General features: G+C 47.0%; 1 long non-coding RNA gene across 1 annotated transcript; it reads right to left on the bottom strand.

Annotated features, from left to right (window-relative positions):
- Positions 1-970: 970 nt before the first annotated feature.
- Positions 971-4,171, bottom strand: LOC114062328. Its single transcript, XR_003572349.1, has 3 exons — positions 3,843-4,171; positions 3,081-3,175; positions 971-1,152 (listed from the first exon to the last, which is right to left on the bottom strand). It is a non-coding gene; the product is annotated as an uncharacterized LOC114062328 (long non-coding RNA).
- Positions 4,172-23,605: the final 19,434 nt, after the last annotated feature.

The following is a 23,605-nucleotide window of genomic DNA, read 5'->3' as shown; positions in this document are numbered from 1 at the left end:
TTAGAAGTCTTACTTGTAACCAGAAGAACTGCTGTCATTTTCCTGTCTTGTTAATATTTAACTCGGTATGTTTGGTCCCTTCTGTAGACTGTACAATTCCTAACAATATGGGTTTGCAATGTATCCGTGCTTTTGATGCTCCAGGAGCAGTAACTTCAGATTTCTGCAGCACACAGACACTCTCAACTCTACTCTCACATTATCTGCACAAGTTAATTGTTCTTTAAAGAACAAAACAAACCAAAAAAAGCAAACTAGCAAGAAGCGCCCACCATTCAAACGCCACTCTCTTTATCTGTCTGCTGACTGAGGCTCTGGCCCAGCCTTCTGTCAATTAAGTTCCCAGCTATGCCGTCGCGTGACAAAAGGCACTTCACTGGCTGGCTCTGCTCTTCAGTTCCCTGTACACTAAAACAGGACCAAGTTTAAGGCCTTTCACTTCTGCCTAGCATGGCCCTTCCTTGTATTCTCCACCCACACACTTCACTTTCATTCGTGCCAGCACAGAAGGCAGGTCCTCTGGGACTGTGCCTGACTCTGTGTGGGTCCCCGGTGAGCAGAGCTGAGCGAGGGTGAGCACATGTGCTCCCTGTCTTTTGTAAAGGGATAGCCAGAGGAATGAGTGTTCAGTCACACAGCCTCACCTGCTCAAGCTGTTTGCTTTAGCTGTGGCTCGAGTGTGGCAGGAGCACACGGAGCGGGAAGGGGGGGAAGAGGGGGAAAAATTAGTGCCTTTTCTTTCGGTATTGCCTGGAAACAGTAAAGAAACAGTTACTTTGATTTTATGTGCAGTAAACCCTCACTAGATGGCTCCTTACAGCAAGTAAATATATTCCCCACAGAAAGAACACTGATGTGGCATAATCTGTGTGAGAGCGGAGGTAGCGCGATGCTAACGGGGTTTTATCGCTGGCTGAGCATTTTTCATGGAAAAGCAGTGTCTAACGTGGGGTGTGTGGGTGAGTTATGACTTACGAATGGCATCACTCCACGAGTCATGAACTGTGAGTCACATGGGCACGGGTGTCTCAGGCACGTCAGAAATGCCACTTGCCCTTTTCTGTAGGGTTTTATGTTAATCCGTTTCACATTCAACTTTCTAATTCAGAAAGCAGAACTGGGTTGCAGTCAAGGGTACCAGCAGAGGAGATCCTGGGGGGGAAGCAGCGAAGGTAATAGCTGGTATTAAGGCAGAAACCCCAAATGTCATGTAATAACTCCTAAAACAAAGAAGCAATGATGGCTTCTGAAATGTCCCCCCCATTACCATCACAAGAACATGTTATTTATAATATGTGTATTGGCAGGATGTTCTGGGCAGAAGAGCAAAAAGAAATGAGCTGTCATCTGCAGTTAACCTCTCATTCATACATCACTTTGTGCACTCAGTGGTTCAAGGTTATGCAAGTTGATTGTGCCCTCATTAATGAGCAGTGTTAATTGGTGTCTATCCTGCTTTGAGATAAACATGTATATTATGTGTTGAAAGTACTGCAGGCTGTGAAGGAGCTGTATGATATACAAATGTGTATGGGCCCTGCATTAGGGAGCTACAGGGAGACGCTGTGTTGTGAAATGCTAGGACTGATTTAAATCCACCATTGATTTTGATCTGGGCAGCCCACATCCCTGTAAACCAGCCTGGCTCTGGCTCGAGGGCCAGGCAACTTCTGCTGGCAGAGCTCTGACACCATCTCTTGGCTCCCTGCTCTGGCTCTGGTTGCACCCCCGAGCACTCTGCCTACAGCCCACTTTTCAAGGTGAATTAGCAGTGATTTTAGTTTCTCTTAAACCCCCAGGCTGTAAGCTCTGACCATCACAGCTCGAAGATGATTTAGCTGCCATGGGGTTGGGGCAAGCAGACACAGTGGAAGATCTTATCCATCCCCATATAAACTGCTCCTGGTCAGGAGGCAGTGGCAAGGGAGCTAGGTTGGCTGCTGGTCTGTCTGTCAACAGCCCCAAGAGCTTTATCCAGTCTCTTTTCTCTCACTTTTCCCTCTGCACACGTGCTGGCATGGTGCTAACTTGGAATGAGCTCAAGTATACATACTCAAGAGTCTCACCTCTCTTCGTGAGGGACAGAAAACAAGGTTTGACATGGTGGCAAACTTGAACATCGTGAAAAGACCTTTTATTCTTTCCCTGAGAGCTGCTGAAAATGAGCACAGATAAATACCCTGAACCAGGTCATAACCAACACACAACATTGATGCAAATATGTGGATTAGAGAATTATGACAATTATGTTAAATAACCTACTGGAATACTTTAAATGCTCAAAAGAAGAGAGTCACATGTCTCATAAACAAGCACAAGCTATGCCAGACCAATGCAAGAATATACTAATAAAAGTGATATTTGATCATCTAATTAATGGAGCTGTTATCTCCCCATACCAAAGAGGGACTTAGAGCTTTTAGGCTGTTAAACATTTTGTCTCAATGTTTAAAAGCAAGTAGCACCCAACAGACCTTTCCTTTTCTCAGTAGCATTCCCTTGAAATGTGGTTGTTTACTTCAGACCTTGAAGGTTGGATTAACAGCAGAGATTGTTTGCTTTAAATTGTACGCACAAATTTTATTGTCGTTGCTTCTGCAACTAACAAGCTATTTAATAAGTGTCAAAGTGGTAAAGCTTACTGACTGCAGAAGTGAAAGGGTCAAATCTGTGCATCCAGAAATAAGACTGAGATTTTCCTCTCTTCTCATGAAATGTACTTGCGGCAGGCAGTGTTAAAGTGCTTCCAACTTTCATAGCAACCAGGAGGAGCAGCTCATGAGTCAGCCCAAGGAGGAAATATGTCATTAGCCAGGGAGTTTTCAACATATGCAAAACTGTCGACGTGTCTATGGCATCCAGGGAGGAATTTTTATAATCTTGGTTGTAGTCAGCAGTTTATTGCCACAGTCATGGGTGTGGGCAAGTATCTCAGTGGCTGAGGCTGTGATTGCCCCCAACATCACTGAGTGTTTCGCACTATGGCTCTCATGCTCCTCCTTTTCAAGACAGGAAACAGACGAGACATATTTGGTTTTGATAGCTGCAGGAAAGACCTCGCTAAGTCCTCGTGGTTGTACCTTGAGTTCCTCTTCATTCTTCATATCGCGTTCACCACGCCAAGGAAGGGGTAGGGCTCTTATCTCAGCTTTCTGCAGTTCCAGCCCTCCTGCAACTGAATGAAAACAAACAGAAAGAAAAAAAAATAATCAGCTCTGTAGGTTTTCTTGCCTGTGTAAATTATGCATCACACTCATTATAGGAAAAAGGAAGACGCGGATTTGGAAATCAGTTGTGAGTTTCTCCATATTTCTTACAATTATGCAAGTGTTACAGCTGCATACACAGGGGACTTTCTTTTTTCATGCAGCTTTACACCAAAATAAAGGCCTCAGTTGTTCTAGTTGGTGATTAGGCTCAATATTATGCCTCTGGGAATGGGAGGCACGGGGATTCAGAGGAACAGAAAACTTAATGAGTTCTTTATTTGAAGAAGAAAAAATTTTTTCAAAATGTTTTCCAGAGCTCACAGGAGAGATTCAGAGGCTATTCCTTCTTTGGGAAGATGCAGCTCTTCCAGGTGAAAAAATTAACCCTCGTCTGCTCCCAGGAAACCGAAGGTTTCCTTGCCCTCTGAGCCCACCCTGAGCTGTGGTGCACAATTCTCTCACTGGTTAAAATGCTGACACCTTTACTAGATCCTTTTACTAATATGGCTCATATTGGCATGTCTCCCTGCAGGACTTGGGATTCACAGTGGGATCACTCAGGACTCAATCTTTAGTTGCACAGCAAGCTCTATAAAGACAAGGGATACAACCAGTGAATTTGCATACGCTCACCTTGGAGGGGAGCTTGCTAGTGGTCCATGAACCAGGCTTAGGAGGCCCCTATTTTGGACAGTTTCCTGTGTCCAGTTCTGACCTGAGAACATCACACCTCAGAATGGAAACTGCTGCACCATGAGCTGAAAGGGCAGCGACCCTGCCCAGCAGGAGCAAAAGGGAAATGTTGTTATCTGAAAATATCTTTGGGTATTTGTAATTTTTATGGCTTGTGGTCTTTTTTTCAAATTTGAATATTTTATGAAATGGAATAAATAAAACCAAAACCCAGCCTCAGGACTGCTTGCAGAGCAACTGGGCAGTGGGCAGAGCATCAGTGAGGCTGGGCAGCGAATCCCCACCCTGTCACCCTGAGGCAGAGCCTCCTGCAGCTCCTGGGTCTGTGACATCAGCCTGGGGACAACACTGCAGAGGCCACAAACTCTGACACCAGCTGGCCCAGCACTGGAGCTTCGGGCCAACCTCAGCTCCCAGCGGCCCAGCTGACAGCATGCCCTGCACCCCTGGACTCTTCCATCCCTGCTGCTGGGACACAGCACTTCCAGTGCTGAGGCATCTTGTGGGATAGGGCCACCCAGGAGTGTCTGTTGAAGACGACCCTACTGCCAGCTCTGTCTACCGTAGGAGGTAAAGGCGCGATGCTAAAAGCTACCCATTGTCTTATTTTATCCCAGATCAGGTGTCTCTAATTCAGTGAGCTGTGGTTGGTGCTTCCAAGTGCACTGAAGCCTGCACATAAAAGAGGACAGGCAAAATAATAGTGTTGCAAAATGCTGAGAATAGTATAAGTGGTCACCCCGTGTATCTGGGCTGCTAAGAAAGCTCTTTTGATTAAATTAAACACAGAGCACAAGAAAAATGCTCACATCATACATGATAGTGTCTCTTGGGCTGCCTTATGCTGAGATGAAAAAGAAAAAATTACCCATGCAAAGCCCTCATCATCCATAATCTGCAATGCATTTGGACAGAGGGGGCCATCCTTAACCCAAACCATGTGTGTCTGGCTTTAAAACCAGCATCAGCAAGGCTCAGCCAGCCTGTGTGCCATCCTGCATGTCCTGGATTCGGTGCTTCTCTCCGGGATTCAGCATGTCTTGCCACGTTCACTGCTGAATCACTCTCGCATCAGCAGCATCACCGTGGGCAGTGTTCCCTCTACAAGGCATGCAAGTGGCAAGAACCCCCAGCCCAGCTCTGCTCGAGCTGGCACTGGCACAGGATCTCTGCTAGGATACTGTGTCAGACTTCTGCAGGGCCTTGTGCAACTTTTCTATTTTTTTTTTTTTTTTAATCCCAAATTAAAACTTAAGCTTCAAAGGCATAGAGCTAGGGGGGTCTCTTCGTGCAGACACTGTATTTCCTGGAACAGATCCTTTAATTTTGTGGTGAGACAGAGTTGAAGACATTTGTATTCAAATCCTTATTGAGGCTCTAATGCTCTTTAGTATTGGATATAGGGATTTTAGACTGGAAATGGCACTCTTGACTTTACTACCACCCCAAACAGACAATCAAATTTTAAGCTGCTATTTCTTTCCAGCCTTCTTACACTGTTCCCAACACTCTCCCAGAAACTGTAATTATTCTGCCACATCTACTCTACTAATAAAATTTATTCTGCTCTGTGTTTTGCCCCCTATTTTCTTCTTACGTTTTACACCATCAAATAAAATCAGGGTTTCCATTTGTAAAGTGGTTATCAGCAGCTCAGCTTTTACTTACAGTTCTTTGAACAGGCTACAGGGATTCTAGATGGGTAGAAGTGTAACATAATAGCATATACTGTGGTGCAACCTCCAAGGATCACTTTGTATAGGATGTACCGCAATGCCCTGTCCTTCTAGGAGGGTTTTAGTCCTCCAGATGATAACAGTAGTGGTTCTAATAATTTTTCTGGATGTTAAAAATAGATATGATCTAGTTGATGTTCGTGTCACTCATGCCAGCTCGCCTCACTATTTGCAATCCTCTCTGAACACAGCAGGACTTCATAATCTCCAAGGGCCCTTGTAGAACAGCCCTCACTTAGAGATCTCTCAGAGCTTTACAAGCTCATATTTTGCTGTTGTGTGCCAGCTAAAAATCACAGAGATGTACATCACTGGGATAGTGCAGAGGCAGAAGGGACTTTCAGTTTCCAGTCAAGGTGCATGACCACATCTCTCTAAAACCGTATCCCACTGAAACTTCCCTTGAAGGATTGATTGCATTTAAATTCTCAACTACACACAAAAAATATGATGAACATACACAAAACATTTATTTGAATCTCAGTTCATTCCCAGATTTGCTCATCTTTTTGCTTGTGACTTTAGGAGCAGCAGCATTTGTAGCTATCCAGCAAAGGATTAGGTCTCAAAGTGTCCCTTCTGTGCAGATGTCTGTGCAGATGTCCCTTCTGTGGTGTCTACAGGGTGCCATGCACCCTCTCTGCTCCCAAGTGTGCAGGTTTTTTTCTCAAATGTTCACACCTGAGCTGGGATGCACAGGCAGAGCCTTCCACTCACAAACGCTTAATTCCCAGGCTCGGGGCCCAGGAGAGTTTTGTTTCATAGCCTGATATTGCTCCTGCTCTTGAAAAAAACCCACATTAAGGATGAGCTGGAAATTTGCTGTACGTTCCCTTCACAGAAAGCATGGACTCCAAAAAATTGAGGTGGGGAGGCAGAAATCAAAGGTCATTCCCAAAAGTCAGCAAGACAACCTCCATTTATATAGTCTCAAATTCCCTCATCTAAAGCTAATAACAAACACCAAATAAACAAGATGGACACACCCATTCATTGCTTTTAGATCTAGGGAATACTACAAAGAAGTAGTTAGGAATATTATTTCATATTCTCAGCATGTGGATGCACATTGCTTTGGGAGCAGCTTTCCATGAGCACTCCAGCTAACAAGCTTGCTGCAGAACGATCTTTGAGCAGCAAATTTTTAAAAGAAGCCCTTGAAAATATTCCCCAGAAGAAAATTTGGAATAACTAATCATAAAAATCTTCACACTGGACACCTAATTTAGGAGCTCTGATCATCCTTTCAGCAGCTAGAAATATAACACTTCATCTGCTTGTCCAGTCAGAGCAGATGTGTGTGACTCACAGCCACCCGCTCGGGAAGTTATTGCTCCCTGAAAGTCAGAGTTGGATTGCAGAAAAATCATAAGTGAGAAAGAGTGTGTGTGTGTGTGTGTGTGTGTGTGTGTGTGTGTCAGGGGGTTCCCTTGCGTACATTATTTACTGTGAATTACTTAGGCAGCCCTAGATTTTATTTGATAATTTTTCCCTTGATGTGCCCCATATAAAGGAAATGTTAGCATTAACCAAAGCTAATCCATGGCACGGTCGGGAAGGGGATTATTTTGCCAATGATTACTTTCTTTAAACGTGGAATTGTGATCAAAGCAATATGGTTCTGATTTTTTCCTGTATTTTTTAGCTTTGTAGTATGGTTCTTCTTAATAGTAAGTTACTGCTATAAGCACGCTGTGAATTTCCAATATAGCAAAGCTTTAATAATTTGCAGCCATAATTGTTCCTGCTTCAGTCTCCAATTCAATTTGATGTGGAATTCCCATCTCCCAACACAAAGCTTAACTCAACGGTATCTGTGTGAGACAGACTATGAAACTAGTCTGGTATAATGGACTTCATTAAAGGATAGGCAAATTATTTTCATCTGTAATCTATTTTAAATGGAAAAGAGGGCTTTTGAATAAATATTTTTCCTTCAAAAGTTATTAATTTCTGTGGGAAAAGAGGGATGGTTATTGTTGCTCATTTTTCCCTTTGTTTTCATAAATGGTTTGAAAATTATTTTCTGGTTGAATTATTTCTTTGGTTCAAAAAACAAATATTTAAGCCAGGAATGGAAACATCATCTTTTTATTCTCCTGAAGAGTCAAACTGTGCAAGGAGCTTTCACTTTTTTGCCTGCCCATCTGTAACCTCTTCCGATGATAAAACCTGAGCTTGTGGGCTGACACAATGAGCACCACCCACCTTCAGACCTTGGCGGCCATTCCTTTGCCTACGTGCAGATTTGGTAGCCTCAAACCATTTTTTAGTCAAGCCTGAAAGTAGCAAGCTATGCAATTTTAGCAAAGATATTTGTTTTTAAGAGGCAGCCTGCACTGGCACAAGACCATTAACCCTAACATGAACACGCACAGTCTAATAACAGGTTGGTGGAGAGTCTTATTCAAGCCCTGCACATGGCAGTAAATTACTCCCTTGATGAATAAAAGCCATTACTTAGTATTTAGCATCATAGCAAGAAGCCTCTTCGGCCTGTTCCTAACAGAGATGTTACAGTTAATTTAGTGTAAAATTATCACCTGCTGTACAATAAAACAACAAACTGCAGTCAAATAATCTCTTAATAAATGAAAATGTGTAATAAACTGTGTCAGCACCGCAGAGACTTGGCAAGGCTGAATACCCTAAAGGTACCAATCCAAACAAATTCACCATACAATATATGGCCTATGTCATTTCTGGTTCTTATCAGGGATGATTCATCTGGGATTCCTTGGCACTGAGTTTTACCTCTAAAGGCCAGGCAGTTATTACAATGATATAATTTCTGCCACATTAATTAAATATAATACCTGAAAGCCCCTTTATAGGGATCTATAAATTCGTTGTAAACACATGCTGTGGATGAGCATATGTAATCTACCAAGTGTAATAAACGTTCAGTCAACTTCCTCTTCTTGCAGAGAAGGGAGAGGTTGAATGATCACTGTGCCAAAAAGGTAAGCCTAATGTTGCTTCTGTCACTCATTATGATAAATATATATATGCACATTTATAAATATATATATACACAGACAGAGACCCATGTGTCTGACAGAGAGGAGAAGGCAGAGGGAGCGTGAGTCTGCGGCGGCAGCCTGAAGGACATGTGGCTGCTCTTGCTGCCTGCAGGCTGTCAGCTCCAACATTGGTGTACATGGATAATAAAGGCCCCCCCAAGTCACTGCAGTCCAGCACAGTCCTTTTGCTGGCCTCTTCTGACTGCAGGAGAGCCGTGGATGTGATGTGTGTTGCCGAAAATCTATCTTTGCTGGGTATTCAAATGCTCTTTTTACCTAGTATGTAACAAAAATCAAACCAAAACAAAACAAAAACCACACACACAAACACACAAAAAACCCCCCACAAACAAACAACAAAAACCCACACACACACACACACACAAAAGAGGGGAAACCAAAAAAGGAAAGGAAAGCAAAGGGAACAAAAGCCGGGCAACACTTTTTGCAGTCAGCCCAGAGTTTGAGCAGCTTGTCCGAGATCCAGGCTGAGCAGCATCAACAGACTTTCTGATGCATCACATGAGAAAGTTAAGGAAGAGCTTCCCCATTCCCTTGATGCACTGGGAAGAGGAAAGCAGGGTGCTCAGCAGGCGCTGCTTGCCCAGAAGTCCAAATCCATCCATTTGGAAACAACAAAGAGACGACAAAAAGACTTTGCCTTTCCGTGCCCCAATACCACCCTGGCTGTTTCAGGCAGCACCAGGAGCCTGGTGCCCCTCAGCCAGGTGGGTTTCTTGCCGCTGTGCAGAGCAGGTTGTCTCTCCTGGAGCTGGCACTGGGCATGTCTCCAGAGTTGCTGACTCCCAGCCTCTGTTCCTGGAGGGAGCCAGAGGGTGGGCTGCAGCATGCGCCGTTCACACTTTCACACTGTACTTATTCTTGTTTTGTTTCACACAGCTCACAAGGCGAGAGCAGGGACAGCTGGTGACAGCTGAAAACGATGTAGGGTCAGGGCAGGACACGGCAGGATGAAGCTACCTGGCAGAAATTTTAAATAAGCATTACCATCACGAGCCCTTTTTTTCCCTGAAATATTAGTCAAATCATGAAAAACTGCTGAATTTCTTTTGTTTGTCTGCAGTGTCTCCTATACAGACATTTCTGATCCCATTCCCACTAAAACAGCAACCCCACATCTTATTATAGAGTCCAACTAGAATAATGGCTTCACTTGAGACAAATGGGGAGCTGCCTGGCACCCCACGCCCACACTCTCAAGGGCTGCCCATAGTGCAGGTCAGCACTGGATAATCCTTTATGTTAAGTATCCATCTGCTAGCCCCTTTGTAATGCAGCCTTCACTGGTACAAACATCCCCTGTCCATCAATATTTCCAGCCTCAGCCTGGTACCTTGGGCAGCAGGAATGACCTTTCCAGTCTGCTGGGTCCCACCTATCTTCCAAGCTGTTGCTGGTGTCCTTACACAGGTAATTGTGTCCCAAAACTGCTTCAGTCCCCACCTCTCCAAGGTGACTTCTGCAGAAGAGCAGTGGAACAATTTCTCCCAGGCTTTCAGGATAGGGAAAGAGGCTGTGCTGATGCATGAATTTGGCTTGGTATCTGCAGTCAAAACAACACTATTCCAGCCCCTACCTCCAGAAGATGACCGGCATGTCGTTTTCCATCCTAGCTCCTGTCTAGCAGGTTGACGTGATGCCACTGGAGACCCATAAGAGTTTTGGGTGCTGCTACTGGTCTGAGTGTAACCTCTGTGATGGTGTGGGCAGCAATAAGGTTCAGGAGCCCATGGAATAACCACACCAACTGCCCTATAGCTCCTGTGGGGCACGTACCATACTGTGCAGCACTGAAGGCAGAACAAGTCTCTTGTGTCACTGCTACAACCCTCCTGTTGTTAATCTGAAGGGGCCCTCCAGCCAGCAGCTGTTTCCCAAAGACAAGACCACCCAACCCATGGCAGATGTTGGGCTTTCTGAGCCACGAGGGTCTCCATGAGTGGGGCTGGAGGCATCAGTTTATTCATTTCACACCGCTGCAATAGCAAAGAACACATCCAACACACATCCCTCTTGAAAGGCTGAAACCGATCATTTAAAAACAGGAAATTAAAATGACAGCTAGAGGAGACATCTCCTCCACCCAGCTCCCTCCTTGGGAAGCTCCATTCCTGTATAAACATCCTCTATTGTTAACTTCTCTGGACAGCATTTTCCTCAGGCTGCAAGAGCAGAGCCTTTTCTTCAAACTGAGTTAAGATGAGCAAAAGATAAATACAGCATTTTTCCTCAATTACATCAAACAGTAATGGATTATTAGAACATGCCAGAGCCTTCTGATAGTAGGAAGGGGCAGTGCAGTGGTGGAGCTGGTGACCTCTGACACCCTCCCTGCCAGGGGGCTCAGCTATGCCAGAGGTGGACAGCCCAGGCATGCTTCTGCTGTGGGGTGCAGCTGATATCTAAGTTGGCCTCAGGGGCAAAATGAAATGTAAAGTGCTCTGTGCTTCCAGCTGATACTAAGATTTTCCTCACTTAAAGAATCTTCTCCTCACGAAAGAATGCTTTTGATCAAAATGGTGAAAGTATCACTGTTTTGAGCAGTTTAACATCTGCACCTCCCGGTGCAGCCTCTGTCCTGTCACACTGCCTGTGGGTGCTTGCAAAGGTAGGAACAAAAATAAAAATGAGCAGTGCAGTGAAAATATTTTTTTCTTCCATTATGAGGCCAGGAACAATCTATATATCCATTTTTATTGATACAGGGCTTGAGAAAGTTCGTGCCTGACCAGCAGTTTGAGGTGGGCAGGCTGCCAGGCACCAGCTCTCAGTGCCAGAGCACAGAGTTGGGCCAAGTTACCTCTAACAGGTTTCTCTCAGAGTGGCACTGTCTGAAGGAGTGGAGAAAGGGAACTGGATAGTAAAAGGCTAAACATAATCCTTCAGCATTTAGTTATAAAACAGATAGGGAAGCACTATTCCAACACTGAGATGGGACCAAGAAGAGAACTTGGAAGTTGTGTGGAAGTTGCCTTCACACATTCTTTTCATTCTGGAGGTGGAGGGGAAGAGTGAAGCAAGTGTGGGTTTTTTACAATGATTTGTGACCAGAATACTAGAGGCATCCTTGGAGACCCCTGAGGGGCCCCTGACACCCATGGGTGGCTGTGCTCTTCGCCTGGCTGAACACGTTTGCATAGGGGAGACATCTACAGCTGCTTCTCCTCTAGCAGAGGAAAACCAGCAAGTCTATTGTCTGTGCCTGGCACAAAGGAGAAGTTGCCAATGACAGGATGCTACAGGGTTGCCTTGTAACTTCCAAGAGGGGATGAACCTGGCTCAGTTTGGTCCCTGAAGCAGCTGATACGACACTGGGACACGGCCACCGAGTCCGTGCACTGATCAAAAGGACGTCACAGCAGTGGGACCATTGATCTGGCTCGCTTTGTGGTCCACAACGGATACCTGAGAGGAAGTGCTGCCTGCGAACCCATCCACCACAGGACAGGAAACAAAACCCTCACAAGTGAAGCAAACGGGCAGAGCCGCAGGCAAGGCAGCCCGGGGAGCGGAGGGCGGGGACCAACCTGCTGGTCAGTCTGATCGCAGGTTCGGTCCCGAAGGGCAGCAGGACCGGATCTGCATCCCCACATCCTCCCACCCTCCTGCATCTGCCCGCTGGCTGCTAAAACAGTTAAAACACCCCAACCCGCTATGGTTTCATTTTATCACACATCACATACAGCTCTCTCGGTGCTGGCTGTCTCTCAGGATGTTTGCTTCCTTCAAAACGTCATCCTATAAAAAATACCCAGTTTGGCTGGAGGAGGGAGTTGGGGTTTTTTTTCCGAGGCTTTGGTTTATGGTTTTTTTTTTTACCAAGCAAGTTCATTTTGGCCTCCTATAACTGAAAGGAGAGAAGGGAGGGGATCACTGCGAACCATAGCCTTGAGCTGCAATTAAAAGCGAAAATTAAGGGGCTATAGTTTCCTTATTCCATCCCAGAAGGGCCTCACTGTCTGTAAGGCCTGTGACTGTATGATTTGACTGTATAATCTTACTCTGTCAATGAAAGGGGCAGACCACTGCCTGCACTTGTTCTTGTTGCTGTCACCAAGGTCTCAAAGAGTCTCCCCTTCCAAACAAGACCTCCAGCCTCAGCGTGTCCCTTTCCTTGTATTATAAAAATGGCTATTTATGTGATTATTATTTCTACTGACACTTTGGTGTGAAATTAAATACTTGGTCTGGTGCTGAACCATGGAATTCAGGTTTTTAATTAAAATTAATAAGGATTGAGAAAAATAAAAGTTTGAAACAAAGTGTTGTTTGAAATTTTTAGAAAAACAGGAAACTTTAGAAAAACAGGAAGCTTTATTTTTCTTTGCCTTTCAGCCATTTCAATGTCATTGAATTTTTGTGTTTTTTTTGTTGAAGAAACCCAGCCACTCCAGTTATGAGCTGTAAAGCTAAGAAAAATACACAAGAAAAGTTTCACTTTTTCATTGCCTTTATCTCTTGCCAAATCAGATGTGGCTTTTGCCTGAAGTGCAGTTATATTACAGCAGAGATGCCCATCTAAGGAGGATTTTCTCCTAAGGATTCACTCTACCCATCTGGGATCACCTTGCTTTCTGTTTTGCCCAGTCCTGGATTTTCCCTTACCCATCAGAGGCAAAGCCATGTTTGCACAGTGTACATTTTGCATCAAGGGCAAGGAACATGGGCAGCAAACCAGCATCCCTTTGCTGTAGGCCAGCTGCAAAGGCAGAGGAATCCCCCTCCACTGTCTTCCTGGGGACACACAGTGCCCAGGAGTGATTCCCCCTTGGCTTTGGAGTCCTGCCCAGGGCGCTGGTGTTTGTAGGACCATGTTGTACTCAAATCCCCCACCTCACAGTTCACAGTGGGCCTTCCTCACAAGGGACATATAAGGAAGGGTGATGCTTTGACTTTTTGGAGTCACTTCTGATTTACACCACCACTACAGCTGATTTAGAGATTCCTATAGGAATGGCAGTTTACTTCCAGTTGCATTTGGTCCAGCATGATTACTTGGGTGGCGACAGTGAGCGGGATTTGGGCCTCTATTATGGTGTCATTATTTTGATACTGAATTCTGCTTAACAGACAGGTTTTCCCCCCTCTCTGCTGAGTGCAAACCTCACACAGAACCAAAAGCTATCCAGAAGTGCATCAAAATGCAAACTTATTTATACTTCAGAGAAGGGCCCTTTCCATAAGCACCTTTGATAGACTACACGGATAGTTCTCATTCTATTTTACCAAATGCCCTATTACAGTGAGGGAATGGGGATGGGGGGGGGGTGTTTTAAATGCTGTGGAAGCTGTGAAACGTTTTCACCAGGTCTGTCAGAAATTCACATACAGAAACTGAAGTTGCAAAAAAATCCTACAATTCAGTTTCCAGGATACCAGTGATGTTTTGCATGTGCCCAGCCATCAGCTATGAGCAGAGCCTGTACTGCCCAGGCAGCAACAAGTTTTTCTTGAATCAGACCCAAGTTTCCTCTGCCTATAACCTGTAGGCAGCACACCACTACTGCTGTACAAACTGGGAAGAACAGGAACTGAGACCTCTAGACGTGATTATACCCATGTAACTAGAATTATAGGGCGTGGATATTGCAGAAAGAAACCAACAGACAGGAGAGACCTACCTGCCCAACAGCAGAGGTGACCCCACCACAGCCACATGCCCATGGCTTGGGCTCTTCTCCTGTTTGCATTTCTTTCCCAGCTGTGTGGTATGATAACAAGCTACACGGAGGGGCTCAGCACTGCACACCACCATAGTTCAACACTGGTGGCTCCAAGGAGCAGGTGAAAAGGTTTATTGCTCATTAATTAAAACTGAGGTCTCACATGATAGGAGATGGAGCAGGGGAGGCTGCCACAGAGCTCCTTAGGGTGCAGCTGACGAGGGAGAGCCCCACCACAACATGGCTTTCTGAGTCCTGTGCCCGGTGTTATGATTGCAGACCCAGGCACAGCCAGTGCCCATACTCAGCCCTGCAGGAGAAGCCCCTGGGACAGGCTTGGGAATGGAAAACAGCTCCATGGAAAAGCTCTGCTCACATGTGCACAGCATGGATATGATGTGACAACAGCATAATCAACAGAGAAACAGCAAAATAGCCATTCCAGGGTTACTCCAGAGTTACTCTCTGGGTGGGTGGGCAAGTCCACTTTTATCCTTCTTAGCAGGAAAAAAAAAATTCAATTGCAGTCTCTCTGCAATAAACACCTCAGCAGTTTGGTTCTGTTCCTTTGCTCTTTTTCTGTTCCTTATGGACCTTGGTCTTCTTTTTCCTGCTTTGACTATTCAGGTTTTTCTCCCAGTATAACCAAACACACAGCTGAAACCATTTTCTCCTCTCCCAGGAGAGGAGAAATACTAAAACACAAGTCTTCCTCCCTCAGTTCATATCTCCCTTCTACTTTCCACAGATTCCATTTCCCTTAACCTTAATTTTTTTCTACCGAAAAAGTTTCTCAAAATAACTAATCCTCCTGCCTTCTCTCTCTGCCTCCCACCTCCCATTTTCCCATCCCTGCTCCTCTCCTGCTTCTGTTTCCTTCCCTTTCATCTGGTTTCTTTCCACCAGCTGGTCTCTCCATACACACAGCTCTCCCTTCCTTCCCAGTCTATCTCCACCCTATTATCATTTTTTCACTCGCGCTAATTAGGCCCTTGGCAAACATCTTCTCTGCCTCCCTTCCCCCTCACTCCCTTTCATGACTTCCCCCCGTCTTGGCATTTTCCCCTCCGGGATTGCCTTTAATGCCCTCCTGGGATAAAGAGGCCACCCAGCGCTTCCAGAGGTCCGTGTGGGCTCTCACAAGCCCTGTTCAAACACCCTTGCTCAGAAAGCTGCCCCATCCCCATCCCCTCGCTCCGTGTCCGTCTGCCTCCCTGTGCAGCTCAGCACCAGCGAGGAGCCACCGTAATGACGATCACCCCAACCGGGGCCACTCTCCTAATTAAGGCAAAGAGGTCAGATCATTACCAGCAGGTCAGCCGCCAACGCCGGCTCTGCGAGCACAGCCATGCCAGCTGCCTGCCTCCCCCAGCATCCCCAGCCCTGCATGCAAACTCCTCCACGGCAGACCCAAATCACAACCAGTGCTGGCTGCTGGGAAGCGCCACACGTCTCTCCCTGTGAGGGGGAACAGAGCTGCACAGGAGCGTTTCCTCTCAGATTTGCTGTTCAGGCTGCTTGCCCTCAAGGACGTATGTTACCAGCAGCAGCGTGACTTATAAACAGTCTTGCTCTGCATCCTGGTGGCACATTCCCAAGTCTCCAAATAGCTCAGGTCACCGACAAATTGTAGGACTCAGATGCCAAACCCTTAATATCTGGGTTGGCTGCAGTCAAGAAGCAGAGAGAGGAGGGCTTGTGGCTCCTGAGGAACCCAGCCCATTGCTGGGAGAGGTCAGAAGGGGTTTGGTCTATACTGCTGCACTTGTGTATCCTTTCGCCAAAGCTGGGCTGGAAGACAATTTTCCCTCCCAAAAATGCCTTTGAACTGCTTTTCCCAGGGGTATTTTTCTCCGCATGGTATCCCCAGGCAGAGATTTCTCCAGATGTCAGAATAAAAAATGCTTGCAAAGAAAACCAGTCCAGCTCAGTATATTTTGTTTTAATGTCTCTGTCATTTTTCCTCCTGATCATCACTGTTTGTCAGAGCAGCAGAAGTCCCTCTCTTGGACATGGCCCTGACTGTGCCAAATATGGAAAGATGAACTCTCTGGCACAAGAGGAATCATCTAGACGATAAACTCATATTTTGAAATAATTTGTAACAAGAAAAGTAGATTTTTTAAACTTTGAAAACATTAAGACATCACTTATCTGTCAGTAGCAGTGTGGCTCGTACACACAATCCATCTGAGGATGCGAGAGGGGAACACAGGCACCGAGTTTTGTCCAGCACTGCTTGTAACACCCAAACTTTGCCTCTCTCCAGGGCCCATAAAGACTACAGAGGACAGCAGGGTCCTCACAGGGGGTAGCTGAGGAACTGGGTGTTGAGACACGTAAACTCATGGCCAACTCCACCCACCCAAGTGTCACCCAAAGCCCAGTTTTGCTGAGAACAGCCCCAGCACACCCCCGCCTGCAGAGACTCCCTGCTACGACCTCCGGCCAGTGCAGACCCTTTGGAAGATTTGCCCCAACTCGTCACAGCCCCTCCTCAAACCCTGAGGAGCCCATGGGGAGCCAGTGGGACCAAAGACTAGAAAGTGGCTCTGCTGGACACACATGAGAGCTGGCACAGGGACACTCCTGCCACTCCCCAGCCCTGCAGGGCCTTTCCGAGGACAATGAGCCATCGCAGCTGCATCTCTGCACTGCAGCTCTTCCCGCTTGGAGGAACACCCGCTTGGGATGTGTTTGACCCCACATGAACCTTCTCCCTCCTTCCCCTGCCAACTGCAAATGCGTCACTGAGGGATATTGCCAGAGCCGGCCCCGGTGAGAAGTCGGGTGCTTTTTATTGCAAAACTGATGAAAATGAGGCAGTCTGCACACAAAAACCTATTAAAAAATATTTTGACAGGGATAAAGTTATTCTAGTTTTTTGCATCACCAAATCTAAAGGATTTTGTTTTAAATTAAAACAAAATATTTAGTTGATTTCTTCCTCTCTCTCTCTCTCCCCCCCTTGGGTTTAGAAGCTGTGTTAGCAAACACCACAGTGCAGTGGCAGTGCCATAAGCTCCCAAACAGCCTCCTCATTGACCTCACAGCACAGGCAGCGAATGAAGGACTCCTTTAAATTGTCCTCTGCTTTTCCCTTTGCCTCCCACTCTCTGCTCCCCAGGACACTGCTTCTCCTGGGACCGCTGAGCAAACACAGTCCATCTCCTCTTCCACAAATACCACACTTCTGACTGTGACAAGAATAGACCCTCCAGGTTTGGACTACACCCCTTCAGCTGCCTCTGGGTCCATGGAAGCTGAGGACCACACAAGCTGCTCCCCATTTCAGGGCTGATGGTCTGTGCCTCAGAAGAGCTTTGCCCGGGCTGGGTTACCCGAGCTCACTGGGAGTCCCCTGGGGTCTGTGTTCCTGCCCACCTAAAACACTGTTCCTTTGCAGTATTTGCCAGGTGCAATTCCAGGGTGGAAGGAGCCCATTTCCAGCCATGGCATCACTTTCTCCAGGTGTGAGCGCTAGCAGGTTGCCCACTGTCCAAAACTGTTCCTGGCCAGGTAGAAGCACAGGGAAACTGAATTACCCTGAGTGCTGTAGTTGGCTGGGCCAGCTGTGAGAAGATGGGTAATCTCCAATGAACCAAGCAGCTGGAGCAGCCCTGACAAACACTCTCTGATCTTGCATCAAGCCAGCTGATACAGTTTCCTTGTCAGAATTAAGCCCACTTGGATGTGCAGAGGGAACTCACGCTGCACCACTGCTCTGTGGCAAGGGGGTTGTGACAGCGATGATCCAAACTCCAGAAGGAGGTATTCACTGGATCAGCAAATCAAGCTCGTGGTTCTCCTCTCATCCAACTCCTGATGTTGAGGTCAGACAAATCTGCATCCTGGCGCAAAGCAAAAAGCAGTAGCATATTTTAACTATGCTTGTTAATAAGCAGTAGCAACAGCCCCAACCAACCAAAAAGGGAGAACTTCAAGACAGCAACAGGCTTCAGACAGGATCAACAGCACATATTCTGGAGATGAGGTACTGGTGTAAGAGGAAGCAGTAGAGACAAGACCAGCAGGGCTTTCCTGTTAACAGCAGTGATTCATCCAAGAGAATTAATCAAATAAAGTTTTCCCAGAACATGGAGCAAGGTCCACCCTTGCAGTTATTTTAAAAAGTCTTCATTCTAAAAGAGTTGGGTTTAAGTTCTCCATCGAGCATCAGTAGTTTCCTTGTCCACTCTTTCCAGGAAAGCCTTCCGAAAAGTTGAGGGGGAAGAAGGAGAAGGTGGTTCAAGGATACCTGCAAGTTAATAAACAAAAAAATTGGCATGGAATGCTGTTCTATGACAAAGATTTGAGCATCTTATTTTCTAAAGGTTCTAGACTACTTTCTTTCTTTACTGATCTTTATGAAATTTGGGTATATTTCCCTTTGAGCATATTCCACATGGTTGTAGTGTTAGTTTTACACACCCTCTCCCTGAGCCAGGCCTAAAATTCCCCCCAACTCTGGCAGGGAAATTGCCCTTGGGGAGTTGCAGGCAAGGTGCAGTTCCCCTCCTATCCCAATGGCCAATGCTGGGAGAGGGGCTGGAAGCACATTTAGAGCTCTGGGGGCCTCAGCTGACCTGGGGCAGGTACTGCCTGAGATGCTCTCAGGGCTGGGAGCTCCAAAGCTCATGTCAGCAGTGCAAGAACCAGGCATGGAGACAGAACTCACCCCAGTCCTGGTGAAACAAGGACTGACTCTGGCTCCCACAACACCAGTCCTACAATAGAGGTGAACATCTAAAAGTGCTTGTTTGCTGCACCCTAAAAAGGAAAAAAAAAAATTTAAGGTGTATTTTCTGAAGCTTTTAAAAGACTTGCTCCCTGCTGTACTCTGCCAAGGACAGACCTGTTCCTCTGCCCTGGAGTAAGAGTCACCACTGCCAACTCACAACCCAGCACGGGCTTCCCATTCCAATGGCAGGCAGCAGCAGAAGCCAAACACAAAAGAGGCCCTTTTAAATCAAACTCCTAAAACTCAACAGATTGAATCCTGGTTCACAAGAAGAGTACTGAGGAAGTGGGTTTCCCCCCTCTAAACCTTGTCAAAGGGTGGATACCCCAGACCATCTTGGCTAAAATACCTCTCTGCCTGGTGGTTTTCTCCTTGCCTCTCTGTGCTGCTCCACAAAGGATCTGGGTGTATTTGTACCTCAAAGTTCCCACAGCTTCTTGTGTTGCCAGCCCCTTATGCCTGACTGGGATCTCGCCCAGGCTGTTGACGTGACCTCCTGGTCCCTGGGGAACAGCTTTATCCCACAGGGCTGCTGAGGAGGTTGACTCCAAAATGCTCCCCAAGTTGCACCAGCAGCCCCGTGGATGTAGGAGTGGGAGAGCAAGGAGCCAAGACTAGAGTTGGAAACATGCTTTGGGAAAGGATCAAGCTTCCCATGGTGGGTCTTGCTTCATTGCACCCCTCCAGCTCTCCACACAGCTGATGTAAACCCAGTCTGGACCAGGCTTCTGTAAGGGAAGCCAAAGCTTGCTCTTTGTCCATCCCCTTCAGCACCTGCACACTCATCACTTGCCACCTACATGCTACAACACTGAATGGCCACTGAAACATCAGCTGTTGGTGATGCCACTCACGGGCTTTGGGAATCCAACAGAGCTCTGGACATGGCAGGCACTCACCACACCTTCTGCTGCCCCCATTCCTCACTTATCCTTTCCCTAGAGCTTTTGGGATGAGGACTGTACTGCTCTGCCCAGCACCTCTAATACTAAACATTAGTTGATAACAAAAAATAATGCCTCCCTGTCCCTGGCAGAAACTTGTCATAGGCTTTGTGAAGGGAGAAAAATGTGTTTTCCGGGGCTTTTTATGCCTTTGTGAGCTTCCACCACAAAAACAAAAGGGGAATGCAAGCACCCTGTTTCCACAATCAGCACTAAAATGTTACACAGCTGTGAAGCTGAACCTGAGATTATAAAGTAAAACTAAGTTGAAATTTAGTACTTTTGCCTTAGGTCAAGAAGTTGCATTTTCAGTGGAACCTTAATTACCTCTTCCAGCTGTAGGTCTTAAATAAGCCTGTCTGTCAAAAGCTCACAGATTGGGTTGAAGTGGAAATTTCTGCGTAACCAAATGTGGAGCAGATGAAATTAAAGAAAAATAAACCACAGAAGAAAAACAAAATGACACAATGTACTTAGCTGGAATTAATTTTGCTTTCTTGCCAGCCTTCTGGAAGGGGTCACCAAGTCCCACATGCTTGGGCCCAAGGTGTTGGGCAGGAGGAGAGGAGAGCTGCTGCAGTGCCAGTGCAGTGAAAACACCCAACAAAAGTTGAAGAAAGCCTAGAATAACTAAAGGCAAACTTCATTAGGCCACTCCTCAGCACAGCTGCATTTTGTCATCTCCCAAGGTCAGTTTTCATGCGAGAGAATGTCAAAGTCAGCAATTCATGTTTTTTATTGATGTGCCACCTTGCAGCAGGTTCCGCGTTAAATTTAATGGGTGCAATTTCCAGCAGGGCAGGCAGCTGTTGTGGCGTTGCCTTGTGTCTGCTCCAGAAACCAGCTTACAGCAGAGCCAGGGCCACCCTAAGCTTGAGAAGGCTTTGGCCACCAAGAGCTGTGGTAGGTTCCCACGGCCCCTCCAGCATGGCTCATGCTGCTCCAGCCTTCCCTGGGGACAGAGGTCAGCCCATCGTGGACAGCTCATAGGAGGATCTCTGACAGAGCAGCATGAATGCCAAAGCCAAAAGTCACTGTTGAGGCATTAGAGTCTATTGCCAAAGCACATCCCCCAGAAATTATACAGAGACTTGGCCTTAAACACCAGATCCACATTTGGAGTAGGTCTAGACTCCCTCAGGTCATCTTCCTCATGTTTTCCCTACAGAAAAGTGATGAGTTGCTCAGTCGCCATAACAGCTGGGACAGCATTTGGCCCTGGAAGAGCATGACCCTCTGCAGAGCAAGGGCCATGGGAGTGATCACCTTGCAGACAACAATCCATATACAAAGGTGTTGGCACTGTACAGCCACACCACACAGCAGCTGCCACAGCTGCTTACCGAGGCTGCCCCCGCTGCTGGCAAAGCCTGGAGCTTTTCTTCAGTGAAGGAACTCGGTCACCCTCACCTCCCCACCCAGCCAGCCCTGTGCACCCCCAGCCCTCCACCCCGCAGTCATCCTGGTCACCTGCCTGGAGCATCCCCCTGCCTCCATTCCCCAGTGAGCACATTCCTGCTGGTTTTGTTGTGCCTGATCGTGTGTAACAAAGCACAGATAATCAGCTAACCTCCACACCCTTAAAAAAGCAATAAATAAATAATAATAATTAAAAAAAACCCTCAACACAATGAAACTCAGTTTTCACAGCTTTCTGGGTCCCAGAGAAGCCACACTTCATCACATACTGTCTCAAAACAGAGTGATGTGTTGTTGTAACAAACCTTACTCACCCAGACCAGCGAAGGAAGCTGACTCTTTTACCTTAAATATATTGAATAAAATATAACCCCCCGAACCCTATGAAAACAAAGCGCCTCTTGCACCCCACCCCCCACCCCCCACCCCCGGGGGAGGACAAGAGAACAGACAACTTGTGACATGCACTGTCACCTCCCACCACACTGGACAGTGCTCAAAGCACGGAGCAATCATCCTTGACATCTCCAGGGAGGAGAAAGATGTGTCCAGAGCAGGCTCCTCTGCTCGCAGCAGGAACACGTACTTGTGCATGTCATCCATCCCCCCACCCACGCCTTTGCTTTGTTATTTCAGCAGTGCTCAGCAGTATTTGAGGCTTTCCCCCCGCCTTTTTTGGAGACATTCGTGGACTGTCAGGTTCTGTCCTGTCTCTGCACTGTTGGTAGCGACACAGGAGGTGCTCTCACAGAGCACCGGGGTCCCACTCAGGGATAAGCCGAACGGCTGGCTCAGCCCCACGCCAGACCAATGCCCACGATCGCCCATCACCATCCCATCCATAGGTGCGCTCGTGCCATTTCCCGGCCGGCTCGCCGCCTTTCCCACGCCAGATCACATTGCCCTCTAGTGGAGCTGGATCTACAAAAAGCCGTCAGCGGCGGTGACAATGACTGGGGAAACTAATGGGGAGGGGTGGGGGAGGAAGAAAATCCAAACCCAGCAGAGCTGCTGCCAGCCAAGCTCCTCCCTCTGGTGTGGAGCCGCTCTCCGGAAAACAACAGGATCCAACAGGCAGCGATCCCAGCGTGGAGCCGGGGCGGGGGGGTGAAAGCCCCAAAGCAAAGGGAAACGATGGCCACACAATAAGAAACACCAGACCAAAGCACCTGCTCCTCCGTGGTTCTCTAAAATGCAGGTGCTTTTTGAGAGGGAAGCTCTCCAGCTCTTCAGCCGAGGTGGTGGGTTCCAAGTGATGGTAACAAAGTGATGGCTCCAAGCTGCTCCAGGCTCCCAGCAGGCTCTCTCTGCATTGCTCCCACACCGGCATCCAGTGAAAAAAGAGAGATCAGTTATCCCCCCTTAGAACAAGGCTTCAAAGCATCTTGCAGGACCTGTAGACTATGAGGACAGCAGTTCAGCACTTCCAAAGGAAGGGCAGCACAGCTGGGAGCTGCTGACCCTGCCAATGACAAATAGGCCCTTAAGCCACGGTTCAGTCCTGAGACACAGGCACCCAAAGCTTGGGGGAGGCTGGAGAAGCCCCTTTTCCCAGCAGTGACTTCAGGATGAACCCTTACCTGCTGAGACACAAAAAGCCAAGAAGCATCATCAACCACTAAGAAAGCTGCCTACCTTCCCAAGGGGTTGATTTTCTTTGGCAACCTGACTCCAAATCCAGTTAGGGAGGATCAGTGCAAGACCTGGCATGCTCATTGCCTTAGCTCCAAGGAACAAGTCAGACTCTTGACAGGACTTGGTGGAAAACCAGCACAAATGAGAGGAGAATTAGACTTTCAAGCCACTCCTCCACCTAAGAAGGTAAAAGAAATATGGCTATTTTTGCTTTACAGGTCAGCAGATAATCCTCACCTTTTGCTCCCTAAAAGGTTTCACCCACCCCAGGGTGCCAACAGCCACATCAGTACCCTGGGACATCGTGGTACTGTTCCAGATGTCCTTGGAGAGATGGTCTAACCAGAGCACTTTGGGCCTTCTGCAGCCCCTCCCCAAGTGCTGTTCAGCAACTTCTGTTTAAAGTTTCTGTTGCTTTGTGGTTTGCAGGGTTGGACGGCTGCCACCACGACTGCACCGCCAACTCATCCAGCTGGATCCAGCATTTGCTGAGGGGAAGCTCATCCGGGCTCAGATGTGGA

The sequence above is a fragment of the Empidonax traillii genome, unplaced genomic scaffold, assembly GCF_003031625.1.
Source record: "Empidonax traillii isolate 1590-97213 ecotype Southwest subspecies unplaced genomic scaffold, ASM303162v1 scaffold398:size1781980, whole genome shotgun sequence".
In the NCBI taxonomy this organism is placed as follows: domain Eukaryota; kingdom Metazoa; phylum Chordata; class Aves; order Passeriformes; family Tyrannidae; genus Empidonax; species Empidonax traillii.
This window is presented reverse-complemented; position numbering and strand designations above follow the sequence as displayed.